The sequence below is a fragment of the Schistocerca cancellata genome, chromosome 8, assembly GCF_023864275.1.
Source record: "Schistocerca cancellata isolate TAMUIC-IGC-003103 chromosome 8, iqSchCanc2.1, whole genome shotgun sequence".
Classification (NCBI taxonomy): Eukaryota; Metazoa; Arthropoda; class Insecta; order Orthoptera; family Acrididae; genus Schistocerca; species Schistocerca cancellata.
Window position 1 is genome coordinate 582,199,965 of NC_064633.1, and position 15,936 is coordinate 582,215,900.

The window sequence follows — 15,936 nt, forward strand, 5'->3', positions numbered from 1 at the left end:
GACACGTACATAAGCATCCTATCTGATCACCTGCATCCATTCATGTCCACTGTGCATTCCGACTGCGTTGGGCACTTCCATCAGGATAATGCGACACACCACACGTCCAGAATTGCTACAGAGTGCCTCCAGGAACAGTTTTCTGAGTTTAAACACCTCCGATGGCCACCAAACTCCCCAGACATGAACATTACTGAGCCTATTTGGGATGCCTTGCAACGTGCTGTTGAGACGAGATCTCCACCGCCTCGTACTCTTACGGATTTATAGACAGTCTTGACGGATTCATCGTGTCAGTCCCCTCCAGCACTACTTCAGACATTAGTCGAGTCCATGCCATATTGTGTTGTGGCACTTCTGCGTGCTCGTGGGGGATCTACACAGTATTAGGCAGATTTATATACGAATGCTAAAAAAAAAGGCCTGGACATTTTGTAGAACGCTCTCTCATAGGTGGAAAAGTGCGAAAATTTCTACGAAATGAGCACTGCTGTCTTGTTCAACCATATTATTCTGAAAACATCAATATTACAATAACATATCCACATTCTGTACAGGTATAAGTAAGATATTACACCAACTGGGAAATGCGCAAATGAACAACCCAGACAACGACCAGAAAGAAAATCTCTAAACAGCTCAGACCACAATGTCATTAGAACACTGCTTAGCCAACAAAGTTGCTATGAAAAAACGAACAAACAGAATTCAACATGTCAAACAAAACTCTAGTGATGATACCTATTGTGACCTGGTGTTGTAACATTGCCTTCAAAAACCTTAAATAACATGAAACTTCCTGGCAGATTAAAACTGTGTGCCCGACCGAGACTCGAACTCGGGACCTTTGCCTTTCGCGGGCAAGTGCTCTGGTGCTTTGGTAGAGCACTTGCCCGCGAAAGGCAAAGGTCCCGAGTTCGAGTCTCGGTCGGGCACACAGTTTTAATCTGCCAGGAAGTTTCATATCAGCGCACACTCCGCTGCAGAGTGAAAACCTCATTCCTTAAATAACATGTTTTGGCAATATTACAGCTTGACAATACTATAGCTTGTATAGAGCAACAGCTGGACTTTTGGTGTTCTTATACGCGCGATACACTGTTTGTGCCGTTGAATAACCAGCCGTTGGTCCTGCAACCCAAGAGCAACCCAAGTGGTCACACAGCTGGCTCGACTGAGCGTACCCTACCCGGCAACCTGGCACCCGCCCCTCCATCTGTACACATGGCCGCGCACTGTCGTAAACCATCTCACGGACACTGCCACGTAACCGCCAGCACAGGGGGTGCTCCCTGACTCCGGCAAACAGAAAACCCTGGCAGGAGTGCAAATACTACGGCAACTGGGTGGTCTTATACCTGGGCTCACTGCCCACAGAGACCTCGTGATCGAGCACGGTTGTGGAAGCGCCACCCTGCTAGGCCGCTACGAGTACAGCTGTTGAATCGCGACGGCTCACATATGAAAGCCACAAAGACACTACAAAATTAAACACTTTAGCTTCTACTCAAATAGTTATACACTACTGGCCATCAAAATTGCTACACCACGAAGACGACGTGTCACAGATGCGAAATTTAACCGACAGAAAGAAGATGTTCTGATATGCAAATTATTAGCTTTTCAGAGTATTCACACGAGGTTGGCGCAAGTAGTGACATCAACAACGTGCTGACATGAGGAAAGTTTCCAACCGATTTCTCATACACAAACAGCAGTTGCCTAGTGAAACGTTGTTGTGATGCCTCGTGTAAGGAGGAGAAATGCGTACCATCACGACTTTGATAAAGGTCGGATTGTAGCCTATCCCGATTGCCGTTTTATCGTATCGCGACATTGCTGCTCGCGTTGGTCGAGATCCAATGACTGTTAGCAGAATATGGAATCGGTGGGTTCAGGAGGGTAATACAGAACGTCGTGCTGGATCCCAACGGCCCCGTATCACTAGCAGTCGAGATGATAGCATCTTATCCGCATGGCTGTAACGGATCGTGAAACCACGTCTCGATCCCTGAGTCAACAGATGGGGACGTTTGCAAGACAACAACCATCTGCACGAACACGCGACAACGTTTGCAGCAGCATGGGCTATCAATTCGGAGACCATGGTTGCGGTTACCCTTGACGCTGCATCACAGACAGGAGCGCCTCCCATGGTGTACTCAACTACGAACCTGGGTGCACGAATGGCAAAACGTCATTTTTTCTGATGAATCCAGGTTCTGTTTATAGCATCACGATGGTCGCATCCGTGTTTAGCGACATCGCGGTGAATGCACATTGGAAGCGTGTATTCGTCATCGCCATACTGGCGTATCACCCGGCTTGATGGCATGGGGTGCCATTAGTTACACGTCCCGGTCACCTCTTGCTCGCATTGACGGCACTTTGAACAGTGGACGTTACATTTCAGAGGTGTTACAAACCTTGGCTCTACCCTTCATTCGATCCCTGCGAAACCGTACATTTCAGCAGGATAATGCACAACCGCATGTTGCAGGTCCTGTACGGACGTTTCCAGATCCAGAAAATGTTAGACTGCTGCCCTGGCCAGCACATTCTCCAGATCTCTCACCAACTGAAAATGTCTGGTCAATGGTGGTCGAGCAACTGGCTCATCACAATACGCCAGTCACTAATGTTGATGAACTGTGATATCGTGTTGAAGCTGCATGGGCAGCTGTACCTGTACACGCCATCCAAGCTCTGTTTGACTCAATGCCCGCCGGCTGTGGTGGCCGTGCGGTTCTAGGCGCTTCAGTCCGGAACCGAGTGACTGCTACGGTCGCAGGTTCGAATCCTGCCTCGGGCATGGATGTGTGTGATGTCCTTAGGTTAGTTAGGTTTAAGTAGTTCTAAGTTCTAGGGGACTGATGACCTCAGAAGTTAAGTCCCATAGTGCTCAGAGCCATGTGAACCATTTTTAAGAGTAATTTGTAATATGTAGAGGGAAGAGATATGCCGTATTTGGAAGAATAATACAGTCTAAGAACTCCGCCACTGCCGGTCCCAAGCCCGGGGCCTCATCTCGCAAGTGATGAGGAAGGAGGAGGGGGAGGAGTAACACCTCGTAAAAAAAAACCTGGGTCCATCTGGCTCCGGATGGTAGCACCCTGTGAGGGCCCCTGCATAGGGTTACATGCGAAGCCCCAAAATCCAGACACGTTTGCGTGGCAGCCACCGGTACTCTGGTCAGCGTCTGTTGGCTCTGTGAGCTCGGCTGTAAGATAATCTTCTGGAACTCAAAACTCCAGTCGAAATTATGTGAGATCCTTCGTGATTTCACCACCAATACCTCAACACAAACCAATAATCGTGACAGAACAATGGGAAAGAATCCACTACCCTGGGCCCCAGTCAGTAAGACTGGGTAATAGACCTGATCATCGGATTCCAGGGGATCAGGCATGTCATGAAGAGAAGAATCGGAGTCTCTCAAAAACCCTCAAGATGAAGAAAGTATTTTACATGGGAACACTCAACACCAACACACTACTGAGGCCAGGTAAACTGAAACAATTAACAAACGCCATGGATAAATACAACATCGAAGTTATGGCAATGCAGGAAACACGATTTGCAGATGAGAACCACCTTGATTCTGAAAATTACAGAATATATAAGGGGAAACCAGCCATAACCATCCCAGGAAGAAATCTCAAACTCTTCGGAACTGGTTTTGTAGTACACAAATCGATACTGGACTCCGTAATAGATTTCACCTCAAAATCAGAAAAAATGTCGACACTCACGATAAGATCTGGAAACAAAGCCTATACATTAATCAATGGACATGCCCCCACAAACAATTATAACAAGAAGAACCCAGAGATGATTGAGGAATTCTGGGAAGATCTGGAAGAAACTACCAGTAAAATCCCCAAGAATCACATAAAAGTGTTACTAGGAGACTTCAATGCCCAGTTAGGCAAGGAAAGAAAATTCCGAGACACGACAGGGAAACACACGGCCCACATGAGAACAAACAAAAATGGAGAGAACTTGATAAACTTCTGCAGAAATTTTGATCTGAAAATCATGTCAACGCAATTCCAGAAACCACACAGAAAACTTGTAACTTGGAAATCCCCCAACCATGCTCTAGGAGAATTTCAGATAGACCACGTAGCAATATCCACAAAAAACACCAGAGAAATAATGAACGTAAGAACAAGGAAAGGAGTTTTCGAATCTGATCATCACCTTCTCCAAATTAAAGTAAAATTTATACCCAATAGACAAATCAAGAGAACCAACAGATCTTTCAGAACAGATCCAGAGTACCTACAAATAAACAAGAAAGAAATAATAGAAGAAATTATGAAAATCAACAGCAACAACTGGACAGAACTGTCAGAAAAAATAAAAGAACTGATAAAATTGGGTCAGCCACCGAGAAAAAGGAAACACCGATGGTGGAACATGACATGCGACAGGGCCATAGAAGACAGAATACAAGCCTGGAAAAAATTTAACAGCCATAAAACACAAGAAAAATGGGAAGGCTTCAACAGGATACAGAAAAACACTTCAAAAATAATCCGAAGAGAAAAAAGAGGTTACGAAAACAGCAGGTTGAAGGAGATAGAAGAAGACTTCGCCAGAAACAACACACGAAATTTTTACAGAGTATTCCGAGAAAATATGACAGGATATCAGCCACCAAGCTTATGCTTCAAAAGACAAGATGGAACACTGGAGACAAATCCGAAGAAAAACTGTGAAATATTAGCCAGATACTTTGACACGTTACTTAACTGTGATAAACCAAAACAGAGATTACAGTTTACAAAACCAGAACCCAACCGGGACTCCGAATCCCCAACATATGAAGAAATCGTGAAAATAATAAAATCCTTGAAAAATAATAGAGCACCAGGAGAAGATGGACTGATTGCAGAAATCTGGAAATTAGACCATGAAAACATTACACCCAAAATTCATAGTATAATCAAAAACATCTGGGAAACAGAAAAGATACCAGAAGAATGGAAGTCAGCCGTAATACACCCCCTCCATAAGAAAGGAGACAAAACAGATCCTAATAACTATAGAGGAATTTCGTTACTGCCGGTGGCATACAAAATTCTATCAAAAGCTCTGTTAAATCGCCTAGAACCTCAGATAGATCCACAGATCGGAGAATACCAAGGAGGGTTCAGGAAGGGAAGATCATGCAGTGAGCAGATCTGGTGTCTGAGAACATTATTAACAACGAGAAAGTCCAGAAACACCACAGTAACATTTGTTGATTTCAAGAAGGCTTACGATTCCATAGATAGAGAAACACTTTTTAATACACTAGAAGAAATGAAGGTAGACAATAAGACCAGAAAACTAATTCAGGAAACATTAACAAATACAAAGTCAAAAGTGAAGTTCATGGGCGAGATCTCAGAATCTTTCGAAATCAAGACAGGAGTGAGACAGGGAGATGGCCTGTCACCCATTTTATTTAACGCTGTTTTAGAGAAAATAATCAGGACGTGGGACAAAGGAGTCAATGGGGTAAAGATGGGGAGAGAGAAAAATAGAACCGTCAACATAAAATGTCTGGCCTTTGCCGACGATATAGCCATCATTACAAATGACAGAAAAGAAGCCAGAGAAGCCCTAGAGATATTGCATGAAATCGCAGCCAGAACAGGACTACAAATATCATACGAAAAAACCCAGTACGTGGACACAAAATCTACAGACAGAAGCCCATTGATAACAAAGTACGGAAAGATAACACAAGTAGAAAGTTTCAAATACCTGGGAGAGATTATACAGAAAACAGGGCTGAATTCAACAGCCAATGAAGAAAGGGTTACAAAACTACAAAAAGCATACAGACTTACATGGAACCATTACAATAAAAGAAATATTTCTGTCAATGCCAAATTAAGACATTACAAAACAGTAGTCTTACCTGAGGCCTTGTATGCCTCAGAAACAACAGTAATCAGAGGAAGAACTAAAATCAAGGAAATGGAAAAGCAAGAGAGGAAAATTCTGAGAAAGATCTATGGGCCAGTTCAGAGACAGGGGATCTGGATAAAGAGACCAACAAAGGAATTGTACAAACAGGCAGAGACAATTACAGACAATATCAGAAAAAGAAGGGCAAAATTCTATGGGCACATTCATAGGATGAATGAAAATAGGCTGACCAAGAAGATTTTTAACATAGTGGTGACGAATAAGACGAAAACTAACTGGGTAAAGGAAACCATGGAAGACCTCAAAAATCTAAACATCTCCACAGAAGAAATATCAAACAGAGGAAAATACAGAGAAAAAATCAACAAACAGAAATTCGAAGAAACACCACAAGAGAAGAAACCAGGAAAGAAGTGGACAGAAGAGAGGAAGAAGAAACACAGTGATTTTATGAAAGGTTTTTGGGAAGAGAAAAGAAAGAGACAGAAAAAAGTGCCATGAATTTGAAATGTACCAATTTATGTACCATATTGTCATTGTGAATATTGATTGTGTTTTAACGCTCTCCTTAATGGGGAATTAACGATAATAATAATAATAATAATACAGTCTAAGTGGCATGTTGGTTAGTAATGGCCTATTTCTATCTATTTCAGATGAGAAGGTCTCGGTACAACCTCGAGCTATGCTCATCTGAAATGGTTTGCGCTAATCTGTGTTTACACAGATTATACAGATTCGGTACGGATAACAGGCAGGTGCACCACGGTGTGAGAGTGGAATGGCGCGGCAGCTCGAAACGTAGCCTGCTCCAGACCTGATGTGACGCGGTTCTTGTCGGCAACACGCCTAAATTATACACAAATTCTCCGCGCAATTCTCGTGATATGCGGACTAAATGTAACTCATCAGTATCTCTGCTTAGCAACGTAAACAGAGATCGCAGTTTGGTTCGCATTGTGAAATAATTTAAAAATGTGGTAGTGTTACAGACAATTGTACTTTGAGCTGTGTCCATTATTGCTCATAGCCTTTCGACAAGCAATTACACAAAAGCTTAGTTTGTCTGGGACCAAATAACGGCTTTTGCGGCCGTCCTGAGGCGCTTCTGTTTGGATTTTACGACTTTATATTCAGTCTCTGCGTTACAGTGTTGTGTAAAATTGTGACGCAGCATTTCAGTTTCCTTGTTTTCGCGAGCTGTTAACTGCTGACATGGCAACCACGTTTCCCAGAAAGCTGACTCTAAGATTTGGATTTGACAAAGCAACCCGTAATGTTCAGCCAAGTTCACTGGAAATTCATGACCGGATCGTTGACGTTGTTGGCATTGCTTCGGATCAGACGCACACTGCTTATTATGACTTGGAGCAATACTGCTATTCTGTGAAGCTGCTTTCCCCTCTTGGTGCTAGAACGAATTTTGCAGAAATTTGAAGGAAAAGCTGAATTCCGCCATCGCGATAATTCGTTGAGTACAGTTACCATTTCAAATGCTGATGTTGATTATAAACAAATGGTTCAAACGGTTCTGAGCACTATGGGACTCAACTGCTGTGGTCATAAGTCCCCTAGAACTTAGAACTACTTAAACCTAACTAACCTAAGGACAGCACACAACACCCAGCCATCACGAGGCAGAGGAAATCCCTGACCCCGCCGGGAATCGAACCCGGGAACCCGGGCGTGGGAAGCGAGAACGCTACCGCACGATCACGAGATGGGGCGATTATAAACAAGCCAGACTACTTAATCTGCCCCCTGAGGCAGAAAAGTGCTACTTAAAAGACATATTATCTAAATATGGAGACATCAAGCAAATTCGCAATGAACGATGGTCAAGTCAACATAGATTGCAATGCTTTAGTGGTGTTCGTTCTGTCGATATGCATGTCAAACAAAACATTCCATCTTATATTTTGGCTTGTGGCTACAAAGCGCACGTTATTTACAATGGACAGAGTTTGACTTGTCACATATGTAATGAAAGTGGGCATCTCCGGCACAACTATCCAAAAAAGGCGTTTGCATTGCAGAATAATTTACAGCAGCGTAAAAGGTTAACACTGGCTGATCTTGTGACCGAAAATCAGATGACAGGTGGTGAAGTTTCCAGCATTACGGGGAATGTGGACGACAGCCCACAAAATACACTCCTGGAAATGGAAAAAAGAACACATTGACACCGGTGTGTCAGACCCACCATACTTGCTCCGGACACTGCGAGAGGGCTGTACAAGCAATGATCACACGCACGGCACAGCGGACACACCAGGAACCGCGGTGTTGGCCGTCGAATGGCGCTAGCTGCGCAGCATTTGTGCACCGCCGCCGTCAGTGTCAGCCAGTTTGCCGTGGCATACGGAGCTCCATCGCAGTCTTTAACACTGGTAGCATGCCGCGACAGCGTGGACGTGAACCGTATGTGCAGCTGACGGACTTTGAGCGAGGGCGTATAGTGGGCATGCGGGAGGCCGGGTGGACGTACCGCATTGCTCAACACGTGGGGCGTGAGGTCTCCACAGTACATCAATGTTGTCGCCAGTGGTCGGCGGAAGGTGCACGTGCCCGTCGACCTGGGACCGGACCGCAGCGACGCACGGATGCACGCCAAGACCGTAGGATCCTACGCAGTGCCGTAGGGGACCGCACCGCCACTTCCCAGCAAATTAGGGACACTGTTGCTCCTGGGGTATCGGCGAGGACCATTCGAAACCGTCTCCATGAAGCTGGGCTACGGTCCCGCACACCGTTAGGCCGTCTTCCGCTCACGCCCCAACATCGTGCAGCCCGCCTCCAGTGGTGTCGCGACAGGCGTGAATGGAGGGACGAATGGAGACGTGTCGTCTTCAGCGATGAGAGTCGCTTCTGCCTTGGTGCCAATGATGGTCGTATGCGTGTTTGGCGCCGTGCAGGTGAGCGCCACAATCAGGACTGCATACGACCGAGGCACACAGGGCCAACACCCGGCATCATGGTGTGGGGAGCGATCTCCTACACTGGCCGTACACCACTGGTGATCGTCGAGGGGACACTGAATAGTGCACGGTACATCCAAACCGTCATAGAACCCATCGTTCTACCATTCCTAGACCGGCAAGGGAACTTGCTGTTCCAACAGGACAATGCACGTCCGCATGTATCCCGTGCCACCCACCGTGCTCTAGAAGGTGTAAGTCAACTACCCTGGCCAGCAAGATCTCCGGATCTGCCCCCATTGAGCATGTTTGGGACTGGATGAAGCGTCGTCTCACGCGGTCTGCACGTCCAGCACGAACGCTAGTCCAACTGAGGCGCCATGTGGAAATGGCATGGCAAGCCGTTCCACAGGACTACATCCAGCATCTCTACGATCGTCTCCATGGGAGAATAGCAGCCTGCATTGCTGCGAAAGGTGGATATACACTGTACTAGTGCCGACATTGTGCATGCTCTGTTGCCTGTGTCTATGTGTCTGTGGTTCTGTCAGTGTGATCATGTGATGTATCTGACCCCAAGAATGTGTCAATAAAGTTTCCCCTTCCTGGGACAATGAATTCACGGTGTTCTTATTTCACTTTCCAGGAGTGTACTCTTGAAGCATTTCCACCTTTACTCAGGAAAGAAACTGCAGACAATCCGGCTGGAAAAAGTAGTATAGCCACTAACAAGAGACGTCGAACTTGTGACGGCAGTAGCACAGATGAAGATATCAACCTGTCACTGTAAGCTATAGGTGACATTCAGAAAACAGTACTGGAAACTACGCCGGCCGGAGTGGCCGTGCGGTTCTAGGCGCTACAGTCTGGAACCACGCGACCGCTACGTTCGCAGGTTCGAATCCTGCCTCGGGCATGGATGTGTGTGATGTCCTTAGGTTAGTTAGGTTTAAGTAGTTGTAAACTCTCGGGGACTGATGACCTCAGAAAAAAAAATGGTTCAAATGGCTCTGAGCACTATGGGACTCAACTGCTGTGGTCAAAAGTCCCCTAGAACTTAGAACTACTTAAACCTAACTAACCTAAGGACATCACACACTCACCCATGCCCGAGGCAGGATTCGAACCTGCGACCGTAGCGGTCGTGCGGTTCCAGACTGTAGCGCCTTTAACCGCTCGGCCACTCTGGCCGGCTGACCTCAGAAGTTAAGCCCCATAGTGCTCAGAGCCATTTGAACCATTTTACTGGAAACTACTGTTTCACACAATATTGTCAGCATAGATTTAAACTCTGAATCAAGTACATCAGTAGACAAATCGAGTACGCCACCATCACCCGAAAAGGTCGATGTGACATCACAGTCCCATTCTGCAACGCTGGACGCGCCAGTAGATGGCAATGCGCTGGTCTTGGTGGCGCCACAACCCTGCGCTGCAGTCCCCGTACGTCAATCGATGCAGACAGACTCACTCGCGGATGCAACTGGAAGCAAACATGACGAGGTAGAGAGTGATTGTCAACAACAGACGACGTCACAGCCGAAATCCCAAGACCAAGAAGGGGAATTTTACAGCAATAACACACAAACAGCAAACGAAAGTGATCATAGAAGTGACCGCGAATTTTACAGCAATAACACACAAACAGCAAACGAAAGTGATCATAGAAGTGACCGGGCATTGGAAGAATGTTTGCAGACTGCGTCTGCGCCGCCTTCGGCAGACGAGATGGTGGCACACGACTGCTCCTCAGATTCACCGACGCCGCCCTCGGTGGAAAACTACTCAGGGGGGATGGGCGGAGCAGACATTCGGTAAAGACCAGTGTCAATGCAAACCGCAAGAAAAGTAAAAAGAAAGGTTCTAATGCAAACCGGGACGGTGGTCTCCCGTCAGATTCTCAGGAAGTATCCGGCATGGAATGGCATGAAATGATAGACTAGCGGGAAAAAAAGGTTACTCCCCTATGTTACAGTCATATACAGTTACCACGTTATACATTAATAGGATACAGTCGGATGTCAAAATAACTGTTCTGAAACAGTTTCTGTATGAGTCAGCGACGGATATTGCTCTCCTACAGAAAATGGCATTCCCACAATTAATTTTTTCCAATTACGTTGATTCTTACAATATTTCCAATGAAAGGAGTGTTGGCACGGCCATTTTAGTTAGAGAAGGCATCCCCGTACATGTTGTTGTTGTTGTTGTGGTCTTCAGTCCTCAGACTGGTTTGATGCAGCTCTCCATGCTACTCTATCCTGTGCAAGCTTCTTCATCTCCCAGTACCTACTGCAGCCTACATCCTTCTGAATTTGCTTAGTGTATTCATCTCTTGGTCTCCCTCTACGATTTTTACCCTCCACGCTGCCCTCCAATACTAAATTGGTGATCCCTCCATTCTCAGAACATGTCCTACTAACCGATCCCTTCTTCTAGTCAAGTTGTGCCACAAGCTCCTCTTCTCCCCAATTCTATTCAATACCTCTTCATTAGTTATGTGATCTACCCATCTAATTTTCAGCATTCTTCTGTAGCACCACATTTCGAAAGCTTCTATTCTCTTCTTGTCTAAGCTATTTATCGTCCATGTTTCACTTCCATACATGGCTACACTCCATACAAACACTTTCAGAAACGACTTCCTGACACTTAAATCTATACTCGATGTTAACAAATTTTTCTTCTTCAGAAACGCTTTCCTTGCCATTGCCAATCTACATTTTATATCGTCTCTACTTCGACCATCATCAGTTATTTTGCTCCCCAAATAGCAAAACTCCTTTACTACTTTAAGTGTCTCATTTCCTAATCTAATTCCCTCAGCATCACCCGACTTAATTCGACTACATTCCATTATCCTCGTTTTGCTTTTGTTGATGTTCATCTTATATCCTACTTTCAAGACACTGTCCATTCCGTTCAACTGCTCTTCCAAGTCCTTTGCTGTCTCTGACAGAATTACAATGTCATCGGCGAACCTCAAAGTTTTTATTTCTTCTCCATGGATTTTAATACCTACTCCGAACTTTTCTTTTGTTTCCTTTATTGCTTGCTCAATATACAGATTGAATAACATCGGGGATAGGCTACAACCCTGTTTCACTCCCTTCCCAACCGCTGCTTTCCTTTCATGCCCCTCTACTCTTATAACTGCCATCTGGTTTCTGTACAAATTGTAAATAGCCTTTCGCTCTCTGTATTTTACCCCTGCCACCTTCAGAATTTGAAAGAGAGTATTCCAATCAACATTGTCAAAAGCTTTCTTTAAGTCTAAAAATGCTAGAAACGTAGGTTTGCCTTTCCTTAATCTTTCTTCTAAGATAAGTCGAAGGGTCAGTATTGCCTCACGTGTTCCAACATTTCTGTGGAATCCAAACTGATCTTCCCCGAGGTCGGCTTCTATCAGTTTTTCCATTCGACTGTAAAGAATTCGCGTTAGTATTTTGCAGCTGTGACTTATTAAACTGATAGTTCAGTAATTTTCACATCTGTCAACACCTGCTTTCTTTGGGATTGGGATTATTATATTCTTCTTGAAGTCTGAGGGTATTTCGCCTGTCTCATACATCTTGCTCACCAGATGGTAGAGATTTGTCAGGACTGGCTCTCCCGAGGCCGTCAGTAGTTCTAATGGAATGTTGTCTACTCCGGGGGCCTTGTTTCGACTCAGGTCTTTCAGTGCTCTGTCAAACTCTTCACGCAATATCATATGTCCCATTTCATCTTCATCTACATCCTCTTCCATTTCCATAATATTGTCCTCAAGTACATCACCCTTGTATAGACCCTCTATATACTCCTTCCACCTTTCTGCTTTCCCTTCTTTGCTTAGAACTGGGTTTCCAACAAAGCTACATATTCATGCAAGTGGTTCTCCTTTCTCCAAAGGTCTCTTTAATTTTCCTGTAGGCAGTATCTATCTTACCCCTAGTGAGATAAGCCTCTACATCCTTACATTTGCCCTCTAGCCATCCCTGCTTAGACATTTTGCACTTCCTGTTGATCTCATTTTTGAGACGTTTGTATTCCTTTTTGCCCGCTTCATTTACTGCATTTTTATATTTTCTCCTTTCATCAATTAAATTCAATATTTCTTCTGTTACCCAATGGTTTCTACTAGCCCTCGTCTTTTTACCTATTTGATCCTCTGCTGCCTTCACTATTTCATCCCTCAAAGCTACCCATTCTTCTTCTACTGTATTTCTTTCCCCCATTCCTGTCAGTTGTTCCCTTATGCTCTCCCTGAAACTCTCTACAACCTCTGGTTCTTTCAGTTTATCCAGGCCCCATCTCCTTAAATTCCCACTTTTTGCAGTTTCTTCAGTTTTAATCTACAGTTCATAACCAATTGATTATGGTCAGAGTCCACATCTGCCCCTGGAAATGTCTTATAATTTATGGTTCCTAAATCTCTGTCTTACCATTATATAGTCGTATCTGATACCTTTTAGTATCTCCAGGATTCTTCCATGTATACAACCTTCTTTCATGATTGTTAAACCAAGTGTTTGCTATGATTAAGTTATGCTCTGCGCAGAATTCTACCAGGCGGCTTCCTCTTTCATTTCTTAGCCCCAAGCCTTATTCACCTACTATGTTTCCTTCTCTCCCTTTTCCTACTCTCGAATTCCAGTCACCCATGACTATTAAATTTTCGTCTCCCTTCACTACCTGAATAATTTCTTTTATCTCATCAAACATTTCGTCAATTTCTTCGTCATCTGCAGAGCTAGTTGGCATATAAACTTGTACTACTGTAGTAGGTGTGGGCTTCGTGTCTATCGTGGCCACAATAATGCGTTCACTATGCTGTTTGTAGTAGCTTACCCGAACTCCTATTTTTTTATTCATTATTAAACCTACTGCTGTATTACCCCTATTTGATTTTGTATTTATAACCCGGTATTCACCTGACCAGAAGTCTTGTTCGTCCTGCCACCGAACTTCAATAATTCCCACTATATCTAACTTTAACCTATCCATTTCCCTTTCTAAATTTTCTAACCTACCTGCCCGATTAAGGGATCTGACATTTACACGCTCCGATCTGTAGAACGCCAGTTTTCTTTCTCCTGATAACAACGTCCTCTTGAGCAGTCACCGCCCGGAGATCCGAATGGGGGACTATTTTACCTCCGGATATTTTACCCAAGAGGACTCCATCATCTTTTAATCATACAGTAAAGCTGTATGCCCTCGGGAAAAATTACGGCTGTAGTTTCCCCTTGCTTTCATCCGTTCGCAGTACCAGAACAGCAAGGCCATTTCTGTTAGTGTTACAAGGCCAGATCAGTCAATGATCCAGACTGTTGCCCCTGAAATTACTGAAAAGGCTGCTGCCCCTCTTCAGGAACCACACGTTTGTCTGGCCTCTCAAGAGATACCCCTCCGTTGTGGTTGCACCTGACCTGTATCGTTGAGGCACGCAAGCCTCCCCACCAACGGCAAGGTCCATGGTTCCCCGTACATAACGTTGATAAATTAGAATCGGGGCGAGGTATTGGAATAAATGTAGCAGGTGTTACAATTGTCAATTTATATGCGCCTTCTGGCAGCAGCAATACAGCTACAAGAGCCACATTCTTTAATGAAAGCGTAATTTGTTTACAGAGGAAAAACCCCCTCCAACTTATAATAGGGAGAGATTTTAATTGTGTATTGAGTCGAAAGGATCAGATCCCCAACTTCAATTATTCAACTGACTTGAGACGTCTTGTTGTTGATTTAAAAGATGCGTGGGAAATAAAATACCCAACAATGGTGAACTTCACTCATATTGTTGCGAATTCCTGTAGTAGAATTGACAGAATTTACGTATCGGAAAATTTAGCAGATAAAGTACTGAAAACAGAAACTGTTCCTGTTAGTTTTTCCGATCACAGTGCGTTGTTGACCTGCGTAAATTTAGCACCACAACCTATCCGAAGAGTAAGAAGCCAGTGGAATCTAAACAATCGTTATTATCAGAAGAAGACTTAGAAGATGCCCTAACCAGAGCTTGGGAAATGTGTCTCCGTTCACTGAACAACTTTCCAAGTGTGATAGAGTGGTGGACCCAACGAGCGAAACTGAAGTTAAGGAGAGTTTGAATATCTTTTTTTTATCGATATTGCCAGAGAAAGGAAGCAGACTGTAGAATTCTACTACAGCGTGCCAAGGGACCTCTACGATCAGACAGATGCAATTCCTACAAGATTAAAAGACATCAAGCAAATAAAAGCAAAATTAATGAGTCTGAAATGTAAGGAACTGGAGGGACTTAATATAAAATCCAAAGCAAAGTCAGTCACTGAACTTGGGTCTGCTGCATTGTACCACCTTGTCAGACACGCCAAGAATAGAAGTTTCATGGATGAACTTCAAATCGATGATGGTTCCATAATCACCACACAGAAGGAAATAATTAAAGAGATCTCGGCGTACTATGAACGTATGTATGCGTCAGGGGAAACAAACGAAGAAGAATACGATGAGCTCTTTGGTACATATCTTCCACGAATATCGCGAGATGATGATGAGAACATTTCTTCAGACATCACCAAGGAAGAGGTATTAGAAATCGTGTGCAGCTCCCCTGCTAGGAAATCTCCAGGACCTAATGGACTGCCCATTGAATTCTATAAACAATTTTGGACCCTAATAGGAGAAAAGTTCACCGAAATTGTCAATGATGTCTTACAGGGGAAGATAGTGCCTGCATAGTTCAAACAATGCAAAATCGAGTTGATCCCGAAGAACAGAGGCTGCAAACAAAATAAACAACCTAGGCCGATTTCGCTTTTAAATTCGGATTATAAAACTATAGCTCGAGTAATTAACAAGCGTTTTACGCTATGCACCGCTGACATCGTAGGCCAATAGCAGACTTGTGCTTTTTTAGAAGGACGATTTTACAAACTGCGACTTTGTATCGCAATGTCATTGCGCTAACGCAGGCAAGTAACATAAAATGTGGACTGCTTTTTATAGACTTCCAAAAGGCGTTTGACCAAATTAATCCAAATACCTGATAGAGACAATGCGCCGAATAGACTTCCTGCCAAAAACCATCGACATCATCAAGAGCATGGCAATGGGTGCTACTGCACAA